Genomic DNA, 25,148 nt, shown 5'->3' with positions numbered 1-25,148 from the left:
CAGCCACATAAATTAAGAAACAATTTTTAAAAATATATCTTATATATCTTATAATATATATCTTATAACATATATTATATATTTATATATATTATATATTTATATTACATATATATATTATATATTTATATTACATATTTATATATATTATTATATATTTATATATATATAATACATAATAAAATATATCTTATAATAAATCACCGACTCGATGGACATGAATTTGAGCAAGCTCCGGGAGTTGGTGATGGACAGGGAGGCCTGGCATTATGCAGTGCATAGGGTCACAAAGAGTCAGATCTGACTGAGCGACTGAACTGAACCGACTGATGTGTGTTTATGTACACACACACATATATCTGAATCACTTTGCAGTACACTTGAAACAAACACATTAACTATACTTCAATAAAAACTTTTTAAACATATGTGAACCAGTCAATCCTAAAAGAAATCAGTCCTGAATATTCATTGGAGGGACTGATGCTGAGGCTGAAGCTCCAATTCTTTTGGCCACCTGATCTGAAGAGCCAACTCATTGGAAAAGACCCTGATGCTGTGAAAGATTGAAGGCAGGAGGAGAAGGGGAATACAGGGGGTGAGATGGTTGGATGGCATCACTGACTCAATGGACATGAGTTTAAGCAAGCTCTGGGAGTTGGTGATGGACAGGGAGGCCTGGCGGTGCTGCTGTCCATGGAGTGGCAAAGAGTCGGTCATGACTGAGTGACTAAACAGCAAGATGCAATAAATAAATAAGCAATTGACCAATACAAGTAGTGCAGTGTAAACTGTTTTTCGAATGTGAAGGACGTCCATACTACAGACAGAAGGCTCAATGTTATTTGTACAAAATAAGTCAGCATAACTACTGCATATACAATAGGGAAACAACAAGGACCTACTGTACAGCACAGGGAACTATACTCAATATCTTGCAATAAACATCCTAAAGGAAGGGGATATTTGTATAGATATGGCTGATTTATTTTGCCATGCAGTAGGAATTAACATAACATTGTAAATTGACAATGAATTTGTGGGGCAAGAGGTGGAGGGGAATTGCAAGAAAAACAACTAATTTTTTCCCCCTAATATTGTGGCATTGGAAAGAGAAACTGTGTCCCTTTGGATTCACTATTAACAATAGAAACAAGAGAAAATGTAAAGAAGCTGGAGATGGCAGGCTCTGGGGAGCACAGGCGCTAACACAGAGCTGGCGCGGCATCCGTGAGACACAGCGTGTCCGGCGCGATGGTTCTCTCATCCTCCGCTCTGAGCCTCTCCGAGGGGAGCCTCCCCTCCGCTGCCCTGGCACGTCTCCCATCTGGGCTGACATCATGCGCTGAGAAAACCTACATTAAAGAATAAAAAATGGGACGCTTAATAAGGGAGTGAGTGGTTTGTAGCCGAGCAGGAGCCGAGAACCGTGTTTCAAAACCAGACGCGTATTTCAGGCATGAGTAGCACTTAAAAGAAAATATTGTGGCAGGCCTCTGGAAGCAACAGACGTTGTTTATGTCACATCGACTTGAGTTTTGCTTAGCAAATCACCAGGCTGGCGCACGACACGCTTTTCCCGAGGCTGTGTTCCCTTCGGCCCCTGCCCTGCCCTTCCGACACAGGTGAGCTGAGCTGATATGTACTTACTGGGGGATTAAAAGGAACCCCTGAACCCGAGGCCCTGCTGGATAAAAAAATATATATCTGTAATAATTCTTGAAACAGGCCCCGATAAGAAAGTCCACATGGTCTTTGAGACGTGCTGGCGAATGGACTCTAAGAAATCCATTACCCCCACCTTTTAGGATCAACACCCTTGTGTTAATCCCTTCCTCTGAAGTGTGAGTGGGGCCACAACAACCCACAGGATACAGCAGAGGTGTCACAATGTCACGTTAGACGGCAACACCCATCTTGCTAGCAGACTCTCTCTCTCTCACTCTTGTGGGGAAACAGGCGGCCGTGTGAGGGAGCCCCACCCGACAAGAAAACGAAGGCTTCTCGCCAAAACCAGGAAAAAACCGAGGCCCTTAGTCCAATAGGCTGCAAGGAACTGAGTTTGTCAACAGCCACATGAGTATGGAAGCCAGTCCTTCCCTGGGTGCTGTGGCCTGAGTGTTTGCATCCCCCCAAAATTCATGCATTGAAGCCCTAACCCCTTGTGTGATGGTGTTTGGAGGCCTTTGGGAGGTGACTGGGGGTCAATTAGGTCATGAGGGTGGGACCCTCATGGTAGAATTAACACCTTATCAGGCCCTCTGTCTGAGTGAAGTCCATCAGAGAAGGAGAAATATCATATGACATCCCTTCTATGTGCAATCTAAAATGAAACGATACAGACGAACTTACTTAAAAACAGAAAGAGACTCACAGACTTAGAAAACGAACTTATGGTTGCTGGGGTGTGGGTGGTGGGTGTGCAGGGGGAGAAGGGGTACCTAGGGACTTTGGGATGGTCCTGTACACACTGCTATTTATAAAATGGATAATCACCAAGGACCTCCTCATGGAACTCTGCTCCCTGTTATGTGCCAGCCTGATGGGAGTGGGGTTTGGGGGAGAATGGACACATTTTTATGTATGGCTGAGTCCCTTTGTTGTTGATCTGAAACTATCACAACATTGTTAACCAGCTACACCCCAGTACAAAATATTTTTGGTGTTAAAAAAAAATTAAATTAAAAAAAAAAAAAGCTCTCTCTGGGCTCTGTGAGGACTCAGCAAGCAGGCAGCCATCTGTACACTGGGACGAGAGCCCTCACCAGACACTGAATCTTCTAGTACCTTGATCTTGGACTTCCCACACTCCACAACTGTGAGAAACAAATGTGTGTTGTTTAAGCCACCCAGTCTGTGGTACTTACTTACACTGAACTGACAAGGACCCTGGCGGGGCATTGAGAACTCAGCCCCAGCCGACACCTGGATTGTTGCCTTGCAGAGAATGCAGCTAAGCCATGCCTATACTCTGATCCCCAAGTCTGGGAGATAACGCACGTGTGTTGTAGTCAGCTGCTAAGTTACTGGTAATACTATTATGCAGGAAAAGTTTGATGGGGAATACCAAAATCTCATTGTCTGAGTTCCCATGTGGTTCATGATGACATGTACCTAGTAGCCCAGCAAAAAGCCTGGGATTTATCCTTGTGTTCGTTTTCTCCGCTGCTGTACCAAGCTCCTACATTTTAGTGGCTTAAAAGAGCACAGTTTCTATAGGTCAGAGCCCAGGTGGACTCAGCTGGTTCCTCTGCTCGGAGGTCTCTCAAAATCAAGTGAAAGCAAAGTGTCAGTCGCTCAGTCATGTCTGACTCTTTGTGACCCCATGGACTGTAGACCCCCAGGCTCCTCAGTCCATGGGATTCTCCAGGCAAGAATACTGGAGTGGGTTGCCATTTCCTTCTCCAAGGGGTCTTCCCGACCCAGGGATGGAACCTGGGTCTCCTGCACTGAAGGCAGGCTTTTTTTTTTTTTTTTTTTTTTTACTGTCTGAGCCACCAGGAAAGCCTGTCTGACCAGATGAGCTACTCCAAGGAGGCTTATCCAGGTTGTTGGCCAAATCCAGTTTTCTTGCACTTATAGGACTGAATCCTCTGTTTCCTTGGCTCTACAAGTCTCACCGTCGTGGCTGCACTTGGGGTCCCACATCTGGGTCAAATCCTTCTCCTATTTCAAATCTCACTGACTTCCCTTTCTGCCTCTTTCTCATGCAAGCCAAAGAAAGTTCTCTGCTTTTAAGAGCTCATGGATTTGGGGACTTCCCTGGCAGTCCAGTGGTTAAAATTTTGCCTTCCGATGCAGGAGGTGAGGGTTTGCTCCCTGGTCAGGAAGCTAAGATCCCACATGCCTCCTGGCCAAAAAACCAAAATGTAAAACAGAAGCAATATTGAAACAAATTCAATAAAGATTTAAAAAAAAAGAAAAAAGCTCATGGATTTAGATTGGGCCCACTTGGATAATCCAGGCTAATCACTTTATGGATTTCAGAGTTGAAAGCTTAATCACATCTTTGAAATCCCCTTTGCCACAAAACAGGGCATAGTCAGAGGTTCTAGGGATTAGGGTGTGGACAATATTTGGGAGATCATTATTCTGCCTACCCCAAACCTTGTCTCACCCCTCCACCTCCCCTGCCCATCTCATTAGTCACTGCCTTAACCTTTCTCCAAATCTGTGTTGCTCTGGCCTGACTGGCCCCTTTCTCCTTTGCTGTCTGGCCTCTGGACTCTTGCAGGAGACTCCTAACTGGTCCCCTTGCTTTCAGCCTTGCTCTTCCTTCATCTCTTCCCATGGTCCCCTGACCTCTCTCAGACACAGCAGTGAACATGTCACTTACATCCTTTGGTCCTTCACAAGGAGCCCACCACTGCCCAGGATAGATCCTCCTTCCCTCCCTCCTTAGCATGGCATTCTGGGCCCCAGGTGTCCTTTCTACCACCCTTGCTCTTGCCCCACCAGCCTTTGTTAGTCCTTCAGTTCAGCATGATGTTTAGTCCTCTGTGTATATGCTGTTCCTTCAGCCTATAATGCTCTTCCTTCACCCCCATCTTGGAAAACTCCTACTCATTCCTCAAAACCTTGCCTAACTGTAACTAACTTTTTTTAACCTATTTATTTGGCTGCACCAGGTCTTATTTGTGGCATGGGGGATTTTTAGCTGCAGCATGTAGTGTCTAGTTCTCTGACCAGGGAATCCAGGCCTCCTTCATTGGGAGCTCAGAATCTTGGCCACTGAACCACCAGGGAAGTCCTGAACTATTACTAACTTCACTATGATTGGGCCTCATTCCCCAACCTCTTAGTTGGAGCTAGTTGCTATCTCCTGTATGCACCACCAGCACCTTGGGTGTATCACTTTGATAGCACTTATCACAGGATGTTACAGTTACCAGCTCACAATGCCAAATATCTCCCGAGAACCTGGAAGTTGAAAGCCCAAATGTCCACAGAAGCCAGATAGATCATGTGAACACATGAAACTGTTTGGGTACAAGACAACAGGGACTAGTGCAGAGAAGAACTTGAGAGGACATACCAGGTGAAAGGCCACCATATTTCTGAAAACCTCATGTAGGCAAGACCCAGGAATCCTATTCTGAGATGCAAACCATGCAGAAATTCTCATTCATATTCACCAGGTTGCTCAGAGCAACGTTGTTGGGAATAGCTAAGTGTCCATTAAGGGAAGTGGAAGAGTAAACAATGGTTGATCCACAGGGTGGAATCAAGTTCAATGGTCCAAATGCATAAACTATAATTCCATCATAAGATGTGGGTAAAATTCACAAAAAGAGGGGTAAAAACGGCAGGCATAGAAAGATGATACACCATGATACCATCATACAGAATCAACACTTTGCAAAGTGTTGATTTTTGTTGTTTCTGGCTATGGAGGTAGCAGAAGCACAGAAGTATGCTCAAGAGTGATGAAGTCTAGATTCAGAATGGTGTTATCCATGGGGATGTCAGAAGATGGACCGAAATGAAAAAAGGTCACACGAGGGTCTCAGTTGAATCTGGATTTATGTATTAATTCAGTTGGGTGGTCAGTACACAGGTGTTTGTTATTTCCCCTCCTTTTTGGTTGGCCTGAAATAGCTCACAGTTAAAAAAACAAAAAGTGGGTCAAGTGCGGTCTAACCCACATCTCATCTAGCACAGAGCCTGGCACAGAGATGGTTAGGGAAACGCTACCTCCACTTCACAGATGGGATAATTGAGAGGAAGAGAGAGGAGGCCCTCTCCTTGGGCCCTGGAGGATGTCCTGGTGTTGGGTACCAGGCTGGAAAAGCATGGGCAGGTGTAGGAGTGGCTCATCTCTGGGCAGTTTCTGAGGTCTCCCCTGGAACCAGCCCTCCCTGGGTCAGGCTTATTCTGATCTTTGCAGAATGTGGCATTTCCAGGCGATACCAATCCAATACTGAAAAGGAACTGACCAGCTTTTTTGGCTGCGCTGCATGGCATGTGGGATCTTATTTCCTGGATCAGGGATCAAACCCAGGTCCCCTGCAGTGGAATCATGAAGTCTTAAGTACTGGACCTCCAGGGAGTTCTCTGACCAGCCATTTCAGCGTCCACTGTGGGCTCCCAGAAGGTACCAGAGGGGCTGGGGGTGGGGAGTACTCCACCAATTACACCGCTTGGCGGCTTCTCCACTGTCCACCCATCTCAGTGAGAAGCAGCCCCTGGCCTCTTCCCAGACTCTGTCCCAACCTCCCGCCGGCCGGCCCCCCACACGATCAGTTATCTTCCTCAGACTGTCTCTCGTGGGTGTATCTCCGACCTGTCCAGGTTCCTTTCGACCTGTCCCCTCACCTATTATCCTGTCAGACCTACCGAGAAACCTTGTTCCCAAGGCTAAGAAAGAATTTTTCTGAGTCTTTGGGGGAGAGGCTGTGGCTATTTAAAAAAATGATACTTTCTTTTCACAAGGCTGACCACTCTCATGGATGTGACCCAACAACTCCGTTCCTCCCAAATTCCCAGCCCAGAACAGCCAGGGTGACCCACCACCCATCCCTGTTTGCCTGGGACTATCCCAGCCTTATTCCCAGAAACCCCTCAATCCTGGGCAAACCAGGATGCTGGGGTCTCCCCAGTTCCTTCCTTCCCAAGGAAGCCAGTTTGAATGTCGTCTCCGGGACTCTGTTAAGAGGCTTGGGGACAAGCCGCCGCAGCTCTCGTAACTCCTGTTAGGAATGACTGCCAGCTTCTGACCACCCGGGAAGGCCCTGCTGCTGCTGGAACCCCAGGCTCCACAGCTTTCCCTGATGGGGCCCCAAGCTCACGTCTCTCACACCCCGCCATGTTGATTTCCGCCATATCCTGTGCCGCCTACGCGGTGTTCCGCTAATATTTTTCTTTGACTTCACTCACCTTGATAACCTGGATGATTTTTATTTCAAAAGAAACATGTTATCTCATTTCCACAGATGGAAAAAGAGCACCATCTGCCATAAATAGATGATAATTATTTTAAAATGCAATGAAAGCAAAATGGTGTTGGTACGTTGCATATCAACAGTGCTACCAATGAAATGTTCTAAGCCAGAAGCTTGGGCTCCCTTCCTTAACAGAGGATTTACTAAGGGTTAGGAAGCTATTACACACAGAGCTATACCCCACTGAGACTGTCTTCTTCACAAGATCAGAAGAGGTATAGGAAAAGTGAAAAGGGAATGCATTTCTACTTGGTTATTCAGAGCTATCTAGTGCCTCCTCCATGCAGGATCTAAAATCAACCTTATTTTACCATAGAGGCCTTGTTTGTTAGCAGGACGTGCTTAGTTGCTCAGTCCTGTCCAACTCTGTGAGACCACATGGACTGTAGCTTGCCAGGCTCCTCTGTCCTGAGATTCTGCAGGAATCTCCAAAAATACTGGAGTGGGTTGTCATTTCCTTCTTCAGGGGATCTTCCCAACACAGGAATCAAATCTGAGTCTCCTGCATTGGCAGGTGGACTCTTTACCATCTGAGTCAACAGGGAATACTCAAAAGAGTAACCTGTTCCCTAACCGGGAATCAAACCTGGGCTGCGGCAGTTAGAGCGCTGAATCCTAACCACTAGACCACCAGGGAGGGTCGTAGGACAATAAGCCAATAGCTGGCAGCAAGCCATCTAATCCTTTGGTGGCTTTCAGAGTGTAGCGACCCCACCACCAGCCAACATCTACTGTGAACTCTCTGGATGCTGAGCCTGGGAGAAGGACCTTTACATGACAAGTTGCCGAATCTTCCAGCAATGCTCATAGCAACCAGAAATGAAAGCTGAGAGAGGTTCACTGGCTTGTCTAAGTTCACCCAGCTAAAAACTGCAGACCGAGGGCTCAGATCCATATCTGCTCATCTTGTGGTCAGTGTCACCCAAGGATTGCTGTATCCCTGAGAAGCAGGTAGAGATCCAGACCCTGGATGAGCCCAGGTTGTCCCTGAAAGCACTGATAATTGCACATTGCATCCGTTAGTGGTAAAACACTTACGGTCATGTGAAGATCAGCTGGCTGAACTGACCTCAGTTCCGACTAGAAAACGAAAGCATTCTAAGTCAAGAGGTCAAAACTCGAAAACATACACGGCCAGGCAGGTGACCTAAGTGGATCAGTCTGGATACTTTATTCTATAAGGACCAGGAATTTCTTGGCTCAATCTCACTTAAACAATAAGATAATTTATTATGCATTTCTCAGGAAATCTAGAAGTAGGGTAGGTTTCTGGATTAGTTATTTGAGCAGCCCCATCAGGAGCTGGAGAAGATTCTTGAAAGTCCCTTGGAGAGCAAGGAGATCAAACCAATCAATCCTAAAGGAAATCAACCCTGAATACTCATTGCAGGGACTGATGTTGAAGCTTTAATACTTTGGCCACCTGATGCAACCAGCCTACTCACTGGAAAAGGCCATGATGCTAAGAAAGATTGAAGGCAGAAGGAGAAGGGGGTAACAGAGGATGAGATGGTTGGATGGCATCACCGATGCAACGGATATGAACTTGGGCAAATTCCCAGAGATGGTGGGGGATGGGGGTTTCGAAGAGTTGGACATGACTTGGCGACTGAACAACAACATATTGGGCCATCAGACACAGAGGTTCCTTCCAGCTCTCTTTTCTGCCATCACTGTGTTGGTTTCAGCCCCCAAGGCTGGTCCCCAAATGGCTCCCGATGTTCCAGGCGTCATATCCAAATCCATTTTGTCTCATTGGGTTGGGATTGTAGCACATGACTCTTCTCCAACCAGTGACAGTTTCCCTTGGGCCCAGTGACTGAGCTGGGGAGAGGTGGGGAAGGACAATGGGAAGAATAGAACTCCCATTACTAAGTGGAGAAAGCATGTAGGGCGGCCACTTGAAACAGAGATGCTGCTGCTTATAAGCCTCTGTGTCCTCCTCTTTCTCCTGGTCCCGAGACAGGCACCACATTTCACAGCCCTGTTGGGCCTCATGACTGGTTCCTACCAATGTGGGACACTTCCCAGTTGATGCAGTCAAAACCTGGTCTGCTTTCCTATAGCCTCCCTCCTGATCCTCCAGCTCAATGAAGGAAGAATGAAGTCCTAGAAGACAGAGCCGTGAAGTGGGAGACACTTGTGTGCCTAAAAAACACCTCCAACCCCTGTGATATTGTAATAAAGAATTTATAATCTATTACAAATTAATCCCTAAGGGGATGTTGCCTACAAGCTTAAATTATACATAATGGCCCATCTCTGGAAACCCTGTTTCTCAAGTAAGGAGCATTAAGCTAAAATACCTTTGTTTAGCTCACAGGAAACAGCCTGATAGTCCCACCTATGAATGACTACAGGAAGGAAGAAATTAACTCGTCTCCTCTGGAGGCTGATGGGAACCAGAAAACCTTTGACTTTACTCCCTCCCCTTGCAGTATAAAAGAAGCCGGAACTCTAACTCAGGCAAGATGATTCTTAGGGACACAAGTCCACCATCTTGTTGGTCTACTGACTTCCTGAATGAAGTCACTATTTCTTACCCCAACAACTCATCTCTCCATTTATTGGCCTGTTGGTGAGCAGTATGAGCTTGGACTTGGTAACAATATGAGCAAGAAAGGAACTGATACTGTGGTAAGCCACTGAAAGCCTGGGGATGTTAGTTATAGCTGCTGGCCTTTGCTGACTAACACTTTTTTTATCCACTATTCTGCTCCAACCAACTGTGACCCTGCAGGAAGTCAGGCCCATAGCTGCCAAATCTTCTGCTCATCAGTTTTGTTTTGTTTTTAAGAAGCTTGAAATCTGGATTATTTAAATATGAAATTTCCTGATTTAAAAATGTTGGCCACCAAATCAAACTTATTACTATTAACTTAAAGACTCTGTAGGCCAAACGAAACACATCTGTGGGCCCCACTTGGCGTGTGAGCTGCCATTTGCAACCTCACATCAAAAAAGCTCCAAATTCAACAGCATTTATTTTCAAATCACTACTGGTCTGAGAGGTGGTACTGGGTCAATGGTCATGTGAGTTCCAGAGAAGAATTCTATGAACGAGATGTTGGTCAACTCTCAACCTGGGATGGATGTGGAGCATTCTTCTAGTTTCGTGACACAATTTGGCCACCCATGTTGAAATTCCAAGAAGCCAACTCTGGGTGACACTTTCTGGGTGAGCAGGTCTAGCTGGGTGGAGCTGGCCCACCCACCCAGACCCTGGAGCTGCTTCCACTTTGGCGTCATTGGGCTGAGAGGCAAGCGAGGATGAAGCTGATGGCAGGGACACCAATCACATCTTAAAGGAAAAGCCCTTGCCCTCGTAAATCTATTCCTACATCCCAGGCATGGCTGCTTCAACACCCCTATTGAAGAGCTAATGATAATTGCTACAATTTATTGAGCACTTAGTATCTGCCAGACCCAGACAAGCACTTCATGAAAATCATACAATTTAATACTTTTAACATCCCTACTGCTGACAATGAGGGAACAGATTCAAGAGGACTAAGGATTTGTCCCAAGTCAGAGTCTGATTTCTACCTTCTCTCTTTTTACTTTTTTACTTTAAAAATCCCATGTATTTGGAAATTAAATGTCTACTTTTAAATGATGAGTGTAACTAAGAAACCATAACAAGGAAATAGAAAATACTTGTAATAGAATAAAAATGAAAAGAGAATATATCAGAATTTGCTGCATGCAGCCGAAGCTGCTCAATGCAATACAATGTGGAGTCTTGAATAAGGTATGAAAACAAATAATTCTACCTTTTCTTTTCATTACAAAGCCTTTCTTAACCAGTCTCTTGGGGACTGAGGTCATGATCCCCTTAGCAGGAGAAGATCTTGTTCCCGGCCCACCAGGAACCACTCACCCCTTGGTCTCACCAATAGCACTTTGTCTTTCTGTCTACCCAGGGCCTGAAGTTACCCACCTCCTGGGGAATTTGACATATCAGGTTCATTACCTCTTTTTCGGTACTTTTCCTTCCTCCTCTTATTCATTTTCTAACAAATCTTTATTTTGCCCTACCATGTGAGAGTTGGACCATAAAAAAAGGCTGAGTGCCAAAGAATTGAGGTTTTCAAACCATGGTGCTGAGTCCCCTGGACAGCAAGGAGATCAAATCAGTCAATCCTAAAGCAAATCAACCCTGAATATTCACTGGAAGGACTGATGCTGAAGTTCCAATATTTTGGCCACCTGATACAAAGAGCCAACTCATTGGAAAAGACCCTGATGCTGGGAAAGATTAAGGGCAGGAGGAGAAGGGGGCGATAGTGGATGAGATGGTTGGATGGCATCACTGACTCAAAATGGACATGAGTCTGAGCAAATGCTGGGAGATAGTGAAGGACAGGGAAGCCTGGTGTGCAGCCCATGGGGTTGCAAAGAGTCAGACACAACTTAGCAAATGAACAACAAATGTGCCAGATAGGCCAGGGTGGCGGGCCTATAGGACCTGAGTGAGCAGATTGCCTTCATGTTTTCCCGTTTCATAAAGAAACACAAGGCTACAGGCCCACAACAGACTGGTTCAAAATGGGGAAAGGAGTATGTTAAGGCTGTATATTGTCGTCCTACTTATTTAACTTATATGCAGAGTACATCATGAGAAATGCTGGGCTGGATGAAGCACAAGCTGGAATCAAGATTGCTGGGAGAAACATCAATAACCTCAGATATGCAGATGATGCCACCCTCATGGCAGAGAGCCTCTTGATGAAGGTCAAAGAGGACAGTGAAAAAGCTGGCTTAAAACTAAAAAAACTAAGATCATGGCATCCGGTCCCATTATTTTATGGCAAATAGATGGGGAAACAATGAAAACAGTGTCAGACTTTAATTTCTTGGGCTCCAAAATCACTGCAGATGGTGACTGCAGCCATGAAATTAAAAGATACTTGCCCCTTGGAAGAAAAGCTATGACCTAGACAGTGTATTTAAAAGCAGAGACATCACTTCACCTACAAAGGTCTATATAGTCAAAGCTATGGTTTTTCCAATAGTCATGTATGGATGTGAGAGCTGGACCATAAAGAAGGCTGAGCACTGAAGAAGTGATACTTTTGAACTGTGGTCTTGAAGACTCTTGAGAGTCCCTTGGACTGCAAGGAGATCAAAGCAGTCAATCCTAAATATTCACTGAAAGGACTGATGCTGAAGTTTCAATACTTTGGCCACCTGATGTGAAGAGGCAACTCATTAGAAAAAATCCTGATGCTGGGAAAGATTGAAGGCAGGAAGAGAAGGGGACAACAGAGGACGAGATGGTCGGGTGACATCACTGAATTTGAGCAAACTCCGGCAGATGGTGAAGGACACGGAAACCTGGTGTGCTGCAGTCCATGGGGTCACAAAGGGTTGGACATGACTGAGCAACTAAACAACAATAACAGGCCCACAGGGACCTGTGACTCTTGGTGGCCTTAATAAAACTCAGGCAGGGGACTTCCCTCATGGTCCAGCGGCTAAGACTCTGCACTTCCAATGTAGAGGGCCCCAGGTTCAATTCCTGGTCAGGGAACCAGATCCCACATGCCACAGCAAGAGTTCACATGTCGCAGCTAAGACCCAGTGCAACCAAATGAAATAAATAAATATTAGAAAAAGAAAGAAAAGACAACTTAGGTGGGCCAGGATGTCTCCATCTGCCATCATAGAGCCCGAGGGCCAGGGCCACGGAAATGGTTTCCATTTCCTGCTCTTTGTCCCCAATTCCTCTCGTTCCCTACGGGGCATAGGCACCACCGTGGCGGGTGGGCACGGCCAAATGTATGGCCTTGCAGTTGCTCCCACCCACTCAGCAACCTGTTGAGGGACCCAGGCTAGGGTAGGGTGAGAGTGTGGGGACCGCTGGCTTTAAGGGAGCTTCAAACCAAACTTGAAAGGACCACTGAGCCTAAGGCCTGGTATTCAGAAAGCTACTTTAGGCTAGATTCTGAACGTTATCTCCAGAAGTTGTCCCAAAGTTGTGGTCACTGTCGCCTCCTGATCAGACTTCAGACTTATGTCCCGGGAACCTCGGTGGACACACCTAAGGATGTATTTTCTGTAAATCCTGCCACTCTCTCATGCCTGGTGTAACTACTTCGTTATGACTATAATCCTGTTTGGGTGTATGTTTTTTTAAAAGTCCACCCCTGTTTGATGCAAATGTTTAAAACCTATTGTACAGGGGCTTCCCTGGTGGCTCAGAGGTAAAGAATCCACCTGCCAATGCAGGAGACAGAGGTTCAATCCAAGATCTGGGAGGATCCCACAGGCCTGGGAGCAACCAAGTCCATGTGCCACAACTACTGAGCCCCTGCTCTAGAGCCCCTGAGCCTCAACTACTGATGCCTGCTGGCCCCGGGCCTTTGATCCGCAACAATGTTAATCAATCTCACAGCAAGGAGTAACCCAGGTACCACAACTAGAGGGTAGCCTCTACTTGCCGCAACTAGAGAAAAACTCTAATTTCTAGCAGCAATGGATTTGGACCCAGCAGAGCCAAAAATAAGTAAATAATTTTTTTTTTTTTTTTAGAAAAGAGGGTAAAAGAAAGATTTTTTTTTTTTTTTTACAAGAATCTTTTGCACAATGACTTTTGTCTGCCTGCTTTGGAAATCTTTCATTTTTGATATTCTAGGAGTCTCAGGAGATGGCCTCCTTTCTGCAGGCCCAGAGGGAAACCTACAAAGAGGCAGAGTGAGACTCCTGCCTGGCTCAGTCTCTCTCTCTCTCTCCGGGCCTGGGAGCCAGGAGTCCAGGCCTTTCCAGGAGGCTCGCCCTCCATCCGTGTGGCCTCTCTGCACTCCTGGCCTGGGCCCTGGCATCCTCCCTGGGCCAGAAACCCAGGTGCGGGTGGAGCTCCTTCCTGGGAGAAGGCCAGAGCCGGCCTCTGGGGCTTCCGGCCCAGGAGCGGGTTGTTTTTGGGAGTCTGGCGGCACTTCCGGTGCTTAACTGGATTTCAGGCCTGCCACTAGCTTGAGTCATGGGAAGCTGAGCCAGAACAGGCAAGGGCAGGCCTCAAAGGGATCCAGGGGGCATCTTTTAGGGTGCTTTTAAAGTGCAAGGCAAAGGCAGGGCCCTCAGTGCCTTTGGTGAGACCTTGCCCATGGGCCCTGCTGGTCCCATTAGAACCTGCTTTTTCCTTCTGCATCCAGCACTTTAGAGTGTGAACTGGGGAGTGATGAGGTGAGCTTCCAGAATCCTGCGGCTCAGGGCACAGATGTGGGTTGGGGGGCAGCTCCTGCCAGGACCCTGAGCCAGGCTGCTGTAGTCTGGGAGCCACTTCAAGCTCCCCAGAGGCGCTTCCCATGGGCTACACCACCCCTCTCACTGCCCCAGTATTTTTCCTCTTTCCAATCTCAGCACAGACATCCCCTCCTCCACGTTAATAACACAGGGCACAACCAATCGTCTGGTGAGTGCACTCAGAGGTCCTTCTTGATCAAATGTTAATATTACAGGAGAAATCCAGTTTTCAGTTTTGAATTACCAACGAATTTGGCAAACCTTCTGCAAAATGAGAGCAAAAAGAGAAGAAATCTGAAATATAACCCTGAAGCTGCAGGAAGATCAGAGCAAAGAGAAAAAAAGAAGCATAGGGACACTTACTCAACAGAAACATCTTTAGATGAAGGAACAGAACAGTATGTCAGCAGGATCTCCGAGTGACCATTTCTGATGTTTGTCAGTATTGCATTCAGACACTGAGTGACTTTCTACTTTGGGTATAGAGGGTGAAGACCTGAAATGCTTCCTATTTAGAGTGATTTGGAAATGTTAATCCATCTACAAAAGTCATATCACTAATTTCCAAAAAAGAATGTATTAAGTAAATGTCTCAATATGTTAATGAAGCCTGTTTTTTCAGCAAAATTTTTTTTTCACTTCTTAGGAAGCTTTTGTTATGTTTTATCAGTATATTTAAAACTGCAACTTCTGCTATTTCCCTAGTGATCCAGTGGCTAAGACTCTGTGCTCCCAACTCAGGGGGCCTGGGGTTCAATCCCTGGTCAGGGAACTAGATCCCACATGCCATAACTAAGAGTTCATATGCCACAACTTAACCCGCATGACCCAAACTAAAAAAGATACTGCATGCCACAACAAAGATCAAAGATTCTGCATGCTGCAACTAAGACCCACTGCAGCCACATAAACATTTTAAAAAACACTTCAACCTTTAAACACAATATAAATAAAAAGAAAATATTTCGAAGAGAAACGGAAATTTTGATTGCCAAATTCTCCTACATGAACTTTGTCTCGTTATTTTCCCCCTAAAAGTTCTATATTGCTGGTACTGTTGTCCTATTTTACAGATGAGAAAACTGAGGCCCGGAGATGCTAAACTGGGCTCAGGGACTTGCAACTGGTGAGAAGCAGCAGGGGGTACAAAGCCTCTCTCTGGCTCTACCCCAAAGAGGGGACCGACCCAGAGGACAAAGCAGCCTGAATGGAGGCACGCTGAGTGGGACCAGTAGCGAGGCCCAGGTGGGACGTCCCAGCCCAGCCTCAGTCTCTCCTGTTCCCTGACCCCAGGCAGCTGGCCTCCAACACTCACGTCCTGGACCAAGAGGGAAGCATGGTAACCTGTGGCTGACTTGGGTCTCTTCCTGGGACAATGAGTTCCTCGAGGGCAGGGACCTATCCAGTTTGCCAGTGTGGTCCCAGCATCAGCTCTGTGGTCAGCAGACAGAGGGCAAGCAAGCCTTAATTCAATGAACAACCTCCAAGCCTCAGCCTTCTCTCATGGCCGAGGTAAGGTAATGGGGTGAGTTCAGTAAGAGTATATATACTATGTGCTTGGCACGTAGTAGGTCCTCAGGAGGAAATGGGGGTTAATGATCATCAGTCCTTTGCCTTAAGAGGGGTCTGACTTAGCCCCCCTTTCCTTCAACCCTCCTCCAAGCCCTTATTGGAGAAACCATCCCGCAGGGGTGGGGGCGGGGGTTGGGAGGGCGTCCCCCAGCCCGGGGTGAGCCCAGAGGCCCCCACCACAGACTTCCTTGCCTCTCCTTGAGCACGACCCCCCCCCCCCGCCCGCCCCCAGACTTCTGGAGTTGGAGCCCAACACGCCTTCACAAGGGAGAAGGGACACGAGCTGCAAGGCCAGTGGGTCAAAGTCCAGTGCAGAGGCTACAAGCCACCTCCCAGGGAGGTGGGGGCAGGGTAGGGGCGCAGCTGGGCCCGGAGAGGAGGGGGCTGTCTGTGTGGCTCACTTCCTCTGGCTGGGGTCCCTGGGAGCCAAACCACCCCCCCCCCCCCAAATGGCATCAGGATCGCCCACGGGGTTGGGTGATGTGTTTTCCGAGTGTGACACCCGGCCGCCAACAGAGGACAGCAAATACATTTTTTATGATCCTGGGAGGCTCAGTCCAGTCACGTTTGCGTGAAAAGAGGCTGGGCGGCCAAAGGGAACAAGTCATGTCTCAGTTATGTGAATCCTCTTCGGGCAGAGTGGTCACTAGTGGGATGACCTGGGGGTTCTGGGAAAGGGGTGCAGCGCGGGGGCAGATTTGAGGAGGGGGCTGGGTTGTGAAAGAGGGTTGGAACCTTCTGAAGTTTATGGAGCGGGAGGAGCTTATGCGGGGCGGGGGGCGGCGGTCAGCACCAGGGGTCGGATCTTAGCCAGGTGGAGAGGGTACCCTCATGCCCCACCCTTCAATTTCGAGACTATCTCCCAGAGCCTGGGACTCTGAAAGTATCAACAGGACTGGACTGGATGAGGGGAAGCACAACTTTAGGTTTGGGGTTGGTATTTTGGGGAGTTCTTGGGAATAGAGCATGTCCTTCCAATTTCAAACCTGGGGCTTTTGGGGGACTCCCAGGAGGGGGTTAGGAGGCCGCCAAGGGGTGGGTGACCAAGTGTGGGGCCAGACTTGGTGCAGCACCGACTTCTACTGTTGGTTCACAAGGGGAGGGGAGTGAGAAGGGCTGAAAGCGCCGGCTGGCACTGTCACTGAATGTTCCCGAAAGTGGGGGGGGGGGGTGGTGATCTGGGGGCGAGGTCTGAATCTTAAGCAGATGTATCCCCATTGAGACATCCCCGGCTGAGGGATCCCTGGAGCGCATCTGGGGGAACCCTATCCTCCCCCCACCTCCTCGGAGGGAGGCCCAGCCTAGGCTCCCTCCTCTGGGCCGCGGGGGTATTGGAAGTGGGGAATCTCCCATCTCCCCCGTTCCCCCCCTCCCCAGTTTGGAGAACCCCAGCCTCTGCCCCCCCCCCCCCATAGGTCGGGGCTGACGTCGCCGCCACATTTCGAGGAATGCCCCTATCCGCCGACTATATTTGGCGAGGGTTTCTAGGAAGGCCCCCCCACTCCAGACCCGGCCCCCGCCCCAGCCCCCACCCCGGGCCGGCGGGCGCGCTCGGCTTCCAGGCTCTCGCCCTCTCTCCCGGGCCGGGGAGGAGCGGCCCAGCCGCCTGGGCCGCCGCCGCCGCCTCCCCAGCGCGGCCAACCCCGGGCTGGCCCAGCCCCCGCCCCGGGCCGGCCATAGGGCGTGGGGGGGGGCGGGGAGCGGGGGAGGGTGGGGGCCGGGCCGGGCTGGGGGGGGCGGGGGCGCGGCTTTGTGGCGGCAGCGGACCGTGGAGGCCGGGTGCAGCCCCGTCGGCTCCGCGCTCCGGCAGAAAGGGCTTTTCTACACCCCCCGCCCATCACTTGGATCTGGTCTGGGTAAGGAAGGGGGATTTTTTTCTGGAAGTCCCCCCCCCCCAACCCGCGGTGTAGGATTTGAGGCTGGGCTCCAATCTAGGCGGAGGCTGCAGGGCCCGCGGGGTGCCCCCCGCCCCGCGCACGCCTCCCAAAAGCCCTGGAAGGCACAACCCCGGGGGGCCCCCCTTGCACCCCCAGAGGCGGCAGCGGCGGTGAGTCTACCCTTTCTTTTTTTCCTGCATGGCACCCCTCCCCCGGGCCAGGGTAGGGGCCGCGGCAGGTGGGTGCCCAGGCCCCCGGGACGGAAAGGGGTGCGGGGCGGCTGCCTGGGGGGTGGGTGGCGACGCGAGAGGGGAGGTGGTGGCGGGGGAAGCGCGCGACTCTCCCGGGACGCAGCGCTAGACGCTCGTCTGGGAGGGGATCCGCCGCCGCTGCGCGCCCCCCAGGCAGCGGGGCTGGGCTCCCCCCTCTCCCCACGCCCCTCCCTGGCTCCGGAGAGGGGCGTGTTAGGCGGGGAGGTGGAATGGGGGCGAGGCAGCACCCCGCAGCACCCCTCACCGCCCTAATGCCGAGGCTCGGAAATTAACGAGGCGCTTTGGAAGCCTCCCACCCCGCCCCCACCCCGGAAAGCCCGTTCGGGAAACTGACTTGCGGCGTGACCCCGATATCGGTGCCACGCGGAGCGCAGGCCGCCCGCTCGCCCGTCCACGCCCGCCGCACCGCGCCGCTCCACGTGCGCCCGGGGCCGCGCTGGCACGGGCAGAGGGGCCCGGCTCCAGCCTCCGGGGGCCGGGCCCCGGAGACGACCAGCGAAGCCGGGAGCATCGTCCCCGGAGAGTTACCACCTCCCCGAAGTAAAGTTGGCCGCCCCCTCCCTCCGAGGAGCAGGCAGCCATGGCACTGTTGGCTGTAGCTTTTGCTGGACAGGAGTTTAAAAAAAAAAAATCTAGGTTCCGGGGTGCGGATCCGGGTGGCAGGGCCCGAGACCACACCAAGTTGCTCTGGCAAAAGTTAGGAGAAGAAAAAGGAAAAGTCATTTTGATTTGGGGGTGGGGGGGTTGGCGTTTCTGGTTTCTCCTGCTTCCGAGCCCCACCGTGGGGAGCGTTGGAATGTGCCGCTAAGATCCTCTGAGGACACATCCATATTTATAATTTATTTTTAGGAGAAGTTGTGAAAAAGGGAGGGGGTTTAAAATGGGGAGAAAAGGTGTGTGTAGCCGGTGGCCTTTCCAGAACCCAGAGGCTAATTGAGCTATTAAGATGGAAATCACTTCCCCCAGTCTGGGCAAGTTGCAAATTTGACTTTAATAAGACAATTAAGGGCACAAACAACTAAACTTTAGCTGCATTTGGGAAGGAGTAGGGGGTGTGGGACCGCAGGAGGCACGGGGCACTCCTTTTGCGTTTCGGCTGATGGACATTTTGGATGCTGAAAGTCTTCCTGGGAAGATGTCAGGCCCAGCTATGGGTCTGGGGGTAAGGGAGGGAAAAGATAACCCATGGGGCAGGCAGAAAACGCGCTCCCCTTTTACCAAGCAGCCCTGGCTTTGGGGAGAGATCAACTGTTATTCCGTCATTCCTTCAGGAAAACCCAGTAATGATTCCTTTAATTATCCAGGATTCTCCAAAAATCTGCCTCAAAGGCAGCCTGCCCCACTTGCTGTGTGATCTGTGGAGGGGGAGAAAGGAGGCTTTGGAGGCTGTGGTCCCAGAATCGGGGTTTTGAGGGCGAGATGAGTTTATGTTTTATCCAACTGGCCCACAAAGTCCCGCTTTTGGGGTCATTCTAGACGGCGAGGGATGCAAACTCCGGCAGCCCCGTAGGAGAGGACAGAAAGCTAACCACTGCGAAGCTGGTGGTGGTGGTGAAGAGCTCTGGTGGGAGAAAGTGGGGAGGTTTGCTACTTTTGGTAAAGGCGAAAGGCTGTGTCTAGATGATCATTTCTGTGTATGTGTATGTATGTGTTCTCTGTTGAACCTGCTGTTTTTAAGGGCCTTTCTTTGGGAGGCCCAGAACGGTATGAGAAGGTGAAAGTAGCCCCCCCCCCCCGCAGCCCCGCCTCCTGCCAGTGGTTTAATATGTTTCAGTAGACAGGATTTTAAGGGAATGAGTGATAATATGGGTCGTGTCAAATCGTTTGACACCCTCGAAACCAAACATAGCTGAAATCCTGAATTGCAGTTACATTAGATTTGCCTGCTTGCCCCCACATGGAATTGCAATGTTTCTTTGCAATTCTGTTACCCTGGATCTTAGTTATTTTATTAGGAACTCTGGATAATGTATTGTCAGGGAATTCTTTAAGGCAAGGGTGATGGGGGTACAAATGTCCCTCCCATTAACCTTATTAAGTTCTGTTAATTTACACACACACCCCCTACCCTCCAGTTGTAACTTACATGAATTTTCACATTGCTTAAGTTTATTTATTTGCAAACCTGGATTTCAATCAGGTGTTCACAGCAGGGCATAGAAAAGGAAGCTGTAACCTGAAAAACTTTTGAACACAAAGTACCTAATAGAAAATTCGAGTTCAATAGAAATGGCACATAGATACACTGATGACATGTGCGCTCCCGGGGCCTTGGCAAAAACCAGTTCTTTACTTTTCAGAGTTCTTTCTCTTTGTTATGGGACACGATGAAACAGCACAATTTTCAGAAGTCCACAATCCCAGCGTGGCTGGGCGATGGGAAATTGTCACGTTGTGAATTGCTGAATCGTCACCCCCATCATAGTGCCAGAGAGCTGACTGTCAGGTCCTATTTGCTTTGCTAAATAAGGACATCTCACCAAATTAGCCTCTAATGATACTTCTACAAATAGGGTGTTTTACGTGAATTAACGAGGCCGGAACACCAAATGTCGCACCAAGATACGGAGCTCTAATCGCAGCGATGAAGCTGCATGTTAAAATGACTGAATTGTTAAGTGTGGAAAATCAGAATTGAGTGCTGAATGCGAACCGGGGGCTGCTTTAATTTGAGCATTTGCAACAGGAAAGCCCCTGCTTACACTCAGCCCTCTGAAAAGGGTGCATGTAATTATGAATACGTTAAGCAAACTCACCCCACAACACACACACAGCTCCCTGCCCCAAGCCTGGAAACAGGCATAGTAGTATGGTGAAGGGGTTATAAATCGGCACTTTGCAGTGAGAAGTGGTCATTAATTCGGCAAAGAATCACAGTTTCTTTTCATATTCTGACCACTGCCCTCCCCCCACCCCAACCAATAAGAAAAAAGAAAAGCTCAACTGTGGGACTGCTGAATACAGCTCCCCTGTGTGAAATTTCACTAATCAGATGTCATCCCGCGCCGCCCCCCCCCCAAGTGGATTTCAAAAAACAAAAAATAGCAACTCTGAATTTCACTCTTAGCAATACACAAGCTATAGGACTCCCCTAGGGGGAAAAAATGTTTCAATAGAAAAGAATATAGAGTAGCTGGGGTGTGTGTGTGAAATATTTAGAAGAGGGGCTCCAATGAAACTCCTGCTTCCTTAAAAATAAAACAGTGTGTTTCTGACTCAAGCCAATGAAAGCTGGAAAAGTCCCTAAGGGAGCACTCTCTCTATTTCTTGCTTCTCAGCCTCCCACCCCCTGAGATTAAGAGCAGAAAGAAGAGTCTGGCCAGAGAAATTTACAGCTTCCTAATAGTAGACCAGCTCAGCCTCTTGTAATTGCGATTGTAGAGTAAATACAGCTATTTTAGGCATGAGGATAGAAATGGATCTGATGAAAAGTGAAGGCAAACTTGGTCCTTAGACTACTTGCCAGAAAAGGCATCCTCCAGTAAAATAATCCATTTTCTTTCTTGCTCAGCATCCCAAACTTGGGAAAAGGCAAGGTCCTTTTTGCTTCTCACATGGGGAACAAGGCGAAAGTAAGCGCCCAGGAAAAACACCGATGCAAATACCATATAAAAACGGTCACAGACTTTAGGCCTAGTGGCCGTGCAGGCTTTTCAGTCCAAAGGGTGCGTGTAGAAGAGAGTTTGGAAAACCCCCCCTCCCCTGAAGTCCTCTTTCCCAGCAATGTCCATTGTAGGGGGCTGCGCAAATATTTACAGTTTTCGAGTTTCTGATTTTACACCATCTTTGTGATATAAAACATTTGAGTTGAAGGAACCCCAAGGCAAACCCCTTTCTCAGTGTCTCTGGAAAGGCTGCACCACTAGCATGAAAGGGGAGCACACCTAGAAAATGAAAACTCGTGTCGGTGTCCCAGGAAAGCCATTGGCGAAAGGCACTAACTGGGAAGAGGGTGGCAAATTTAGCGTTTGGTGGAGGCTTGGGCCCAGGCAGGGAGGGGAGAGCCCCAAGGTGGCTGCGCAGCGCGGTGTGAAAGTTCTCTGCGAGACGTGCCGAAAACCAGACTCCCTGGTTGGAATAACCTGTGAGATCAGTGCCTGGGCCTGTTGGCATCTCTGCCCAAAACATCCTGGACCTCCGCCAGCCCAGGCCTGAACGTGGCCTTGGAGCCACCACCAGAGCCCAAACAAGCCCCAGACAGGTGCTCAGCAGGGTCTCTCCTGCTGGGGCCCTCGGAGGGCACGCAGCATTTCTTGGCTAGAAGGGTGGTGGCCGGTTGTGGGGGGTGCGGGGAGCTTAGACTCTTGAGGACAGCCTCCCCAGAGACTGTTTGGGGTTGACTGTCCCAGTTACCACGTGGCCTCTGCGGAGGGCAGAACCCAACTTTGTTCAGAGCAGGCTAGCAGGTTCCAGGCCCGAGAGCGCTGAGCATTCTCTCAGCAGCCCCCTTCAGGGCCGCGATCTTGCCATGATCCTGCCATTTGGGGTGGGCCGAGCGGGGGCATGGCATGGGGCCAGCCCCGGAGCAGGGATACATTGAAGCTACCGTGCAAGCCACCCCTGTGGGTGTTATTTTGCCTGCCTTCTCCAGCCAGAGGCTGCCCCGTCCACCTGGGGTCCTGAGTCCTCTTGTTTCAATCTGAGTATAGGAAAACCCACGCCAGGAGGCCAAGGCTGCAGCCTGAAAGTGGGGAGAAGGCTATGGCAGTCACCCGAGGGCCAGGAGGGAGGGTCACAGTGGGTAGATGAGGGGCCCTGCATCTGAGCCAGCCCTCTGGGGGTCGGCAGAGAGAGAGAACTGCGGGATAAAACATGCAGCAAAGAAGCCTGCTCAGCCTTGGCACCGGGACGCCCCCTCTGGGGGGGGTGCACCCCGCCCCGAGCCAGCCAATCCCACGGGCCTCCCATTTGGTCTCAGTAACTGGACTCCGGGCCACCAAAAGGCCCGTGGGTTCCTGATTGTATATCTTCGAATGGCATTAAAAGGTCCAGACCAGGCACTTGTAGGCCAGGCCATATTTAGCTGCAGGTTCACCCGGAGAATATTTTAGGTGCTGTCTGAAAGGCGAGATCTGGGCCTGGTTGCCGGCTGTCACATGGCGAGTGTAGGATGGCTCCCTCGCAGGCCTGGCCGGGTGGCTGCTGATGGCCACGGATGCCTGAGTCCCTGCCAGAGCGTCAGAGCCACGCGACACGGTGCCAGGGAGCCAGGGAGTGCCCGGGTCGTGGGTTCTGAGTCAGCACAGCTTTTCGCCCCGTTTTTCTCTCTGATGGCGATAAGGCCACTTCCATTCACAGAACTCACAGAGGCTGTTTTCAGCCCCTTCTTCCCCGATGGCCCAGTGTGATATGCCAGCTTGCTGAGTGAGCAAGCGCCTCCTCCTTGTGTCAGCAGCAGTGGAGTGGTTAACCCTTTCAAGGTCAGGGTGGGGGGACAGTGTGCTGACTGGCTAGCAGGAGGGCCCTGTCCCCAGAGACCCTTGGAGGTCATGCATCCCAGGGAGGCCCTGCCCTTGATTCCTTGAGTCGGCACCCTGGACCTTAGCCGTGGTTTTTCCACTCTGGACCCATCGGTGATAACCACCGGGCTCCCCGACCCAAGCTCTCGCCCTTCACTTGTTCATATGGCCCTGGAAACCCCTGCTTGCTTATAGATATTTTCATCCGCGTTTCTGAGTTGATAACTTTCCACATCCCAAAAGGAGGAGGGATAGAAGGATCCGTGATTCACTCAGATTAGTAATGAGGGTTGGGAATAGTCATTTGTGGTCTGGGGGAGATGGCCCCAAGTTCCCTAGAGTCACTTGACCTGAGGGACTGATCCTTATCACCTGCCCTGGGATCCCAGATCCTGGTTTTCTGGACATGGAGGAGGTGCATCTGTATGGAAACTGCTGTGTGGAGACCCATTTAGCCAATTCTTAGCCTTTAGGGAGCCTGGGTGGAGCCACCGCCGTGCACCAGGAAAAGCGTTGGCCTGTCTCACGTCTGCTCTAACTTTCTGCTTTTTTTCCTTTTTAGTTTTGGCTCTTGGGGTTCCAAGAGCCCCCACTTCCTGCCCAGCTGGTTGGTTACCGCAGGGAAAATGAGGGACTTTTGGGGGCAGATGTGTTTGCATTCCACTATCATAATGCCCCTAAAAATCCTTATTGCTCTTGCAGTATTCCTCGGGGTTCCCTGGGCCGGCCGTGGCAGCCGAGTTTCTCCAGCAACTAAAAGAAGAAAGATGTCCCCCCCCCCCGCCCCCGCCCCCAACCCTCCTTTCTGGTCCCTGGGAGTGCTCCCCTCATGGCGCTCAGAACTGGTTGGTGATCACCACGGAAAATAAAAAGAATGCCATCCGCAGATGGTTGCTAAACATGCTTTTTGCCCTCCAGGGTCTGAATGTTGGAGATGAGGCTTGGGAAACGGGACAACTGCAGCTGCTGTCCGAGTGTGCTGTGGGGGTTCGTGGCGGGGGAGGTGGGGAAGAAACAAGTGTTACCTGTTTGACGAGGCCGGTTCACATTTAGCCTGGGCCTTCCAACAGGGCCTCTGGGCTCCTCACCTTGGCAGAAGCCCTGGACAGCCGTGACTGGCTCACCAGCTTCCCGGAATCAGCCCGCTTTCCCACTCTCTGCCTCGGTTTCCTTCCCTGGGAAGGGAAGGACCACCACCCCCGTCCTCCAGCCTGAAATGGTTCTCACTTGTACCTGCTGCATTATTGTGAAGTTCAAGTGATAGACAGGCTCAGAAGGCGCTGGGAAAGTGGGGACAAGCATTACACATGGAAGCCGTCTGCGCTGATACTAATACCCGCGCAGGCAGAGACAACTTAGACAGGAGCAGGACTGCGGTCCAACATATGCATAGGTTTCTGCAATCCTGGAATCAGGCAGCCCCAGCTCTGCAACTCTTGGCCGTGTGTCACCCCCCTAGGCAAGAGATTCAACCTCTCTGGACCTCCATTACCTCTCATAGGAAACCCACGTTTTGGGATAAAAGTTTCTCAAGTCTGATAGGCACAGGATTTTAAGCGGTTCCTGGCTAGAGACGTAAATTATTCGAACAGGTATTTCTTTTGTACGGCGGATTTTTACTGTGGCAAGCGGTTGGCTTTCAGTTTAGGGTTCCGGGGAGAAGGGCTCTTTTCTTTTTACATCAATTTCTTGCCTGGAGAATCCCCATGGACAGAGGAGCCTGGCGGGCTACAGTCCATGGGGTCGCAAAGAGTCGGACACAACTGAGCGACCAAGTACAGC

General features: G+C 50.0%; 1 long non-coding RNA gene across 1 annotated transcript; it reads left to right on the top strand.

Annotated features, from left to right (window-relative positions):
* Positions 1 to 17,379: 17,379 nt before the first annotated feature.
* Positions 17,380 to 24,270, top strand: LOC122433202. The gene is made up of 2 exons (XR_006267052.1): positions 17,380 to 17,614; positions 24,069 to 24,270. It is a non-coding gene; the product is annotated as an uncharacterized LOC122433202 (long non-coding RNA).
* The last annotated feature ends 878 nt before the right edge of the window (positions 24,271 to 25,148 follow it).

Source organism: Cervus canadensis, chromosome 32 (assembly GCF_019320065.1).
Source record: "Cervus canadensis isolate Bull #8, Minnesota chromosome 32, ASM1932006v1, whole genome shotgun sequence".
Lineage (NCBI taxonomy): Eukaryota > Metazoa > Chordata > Mammalia > Artiodactyla > Cervidae > Cervus > Cervus canadensis.
The sequence above is the reverse complement of the archived record's forward strand: the minus strand, read 5'-3'. Positions and strand labels throughout refer to the sequence as shown.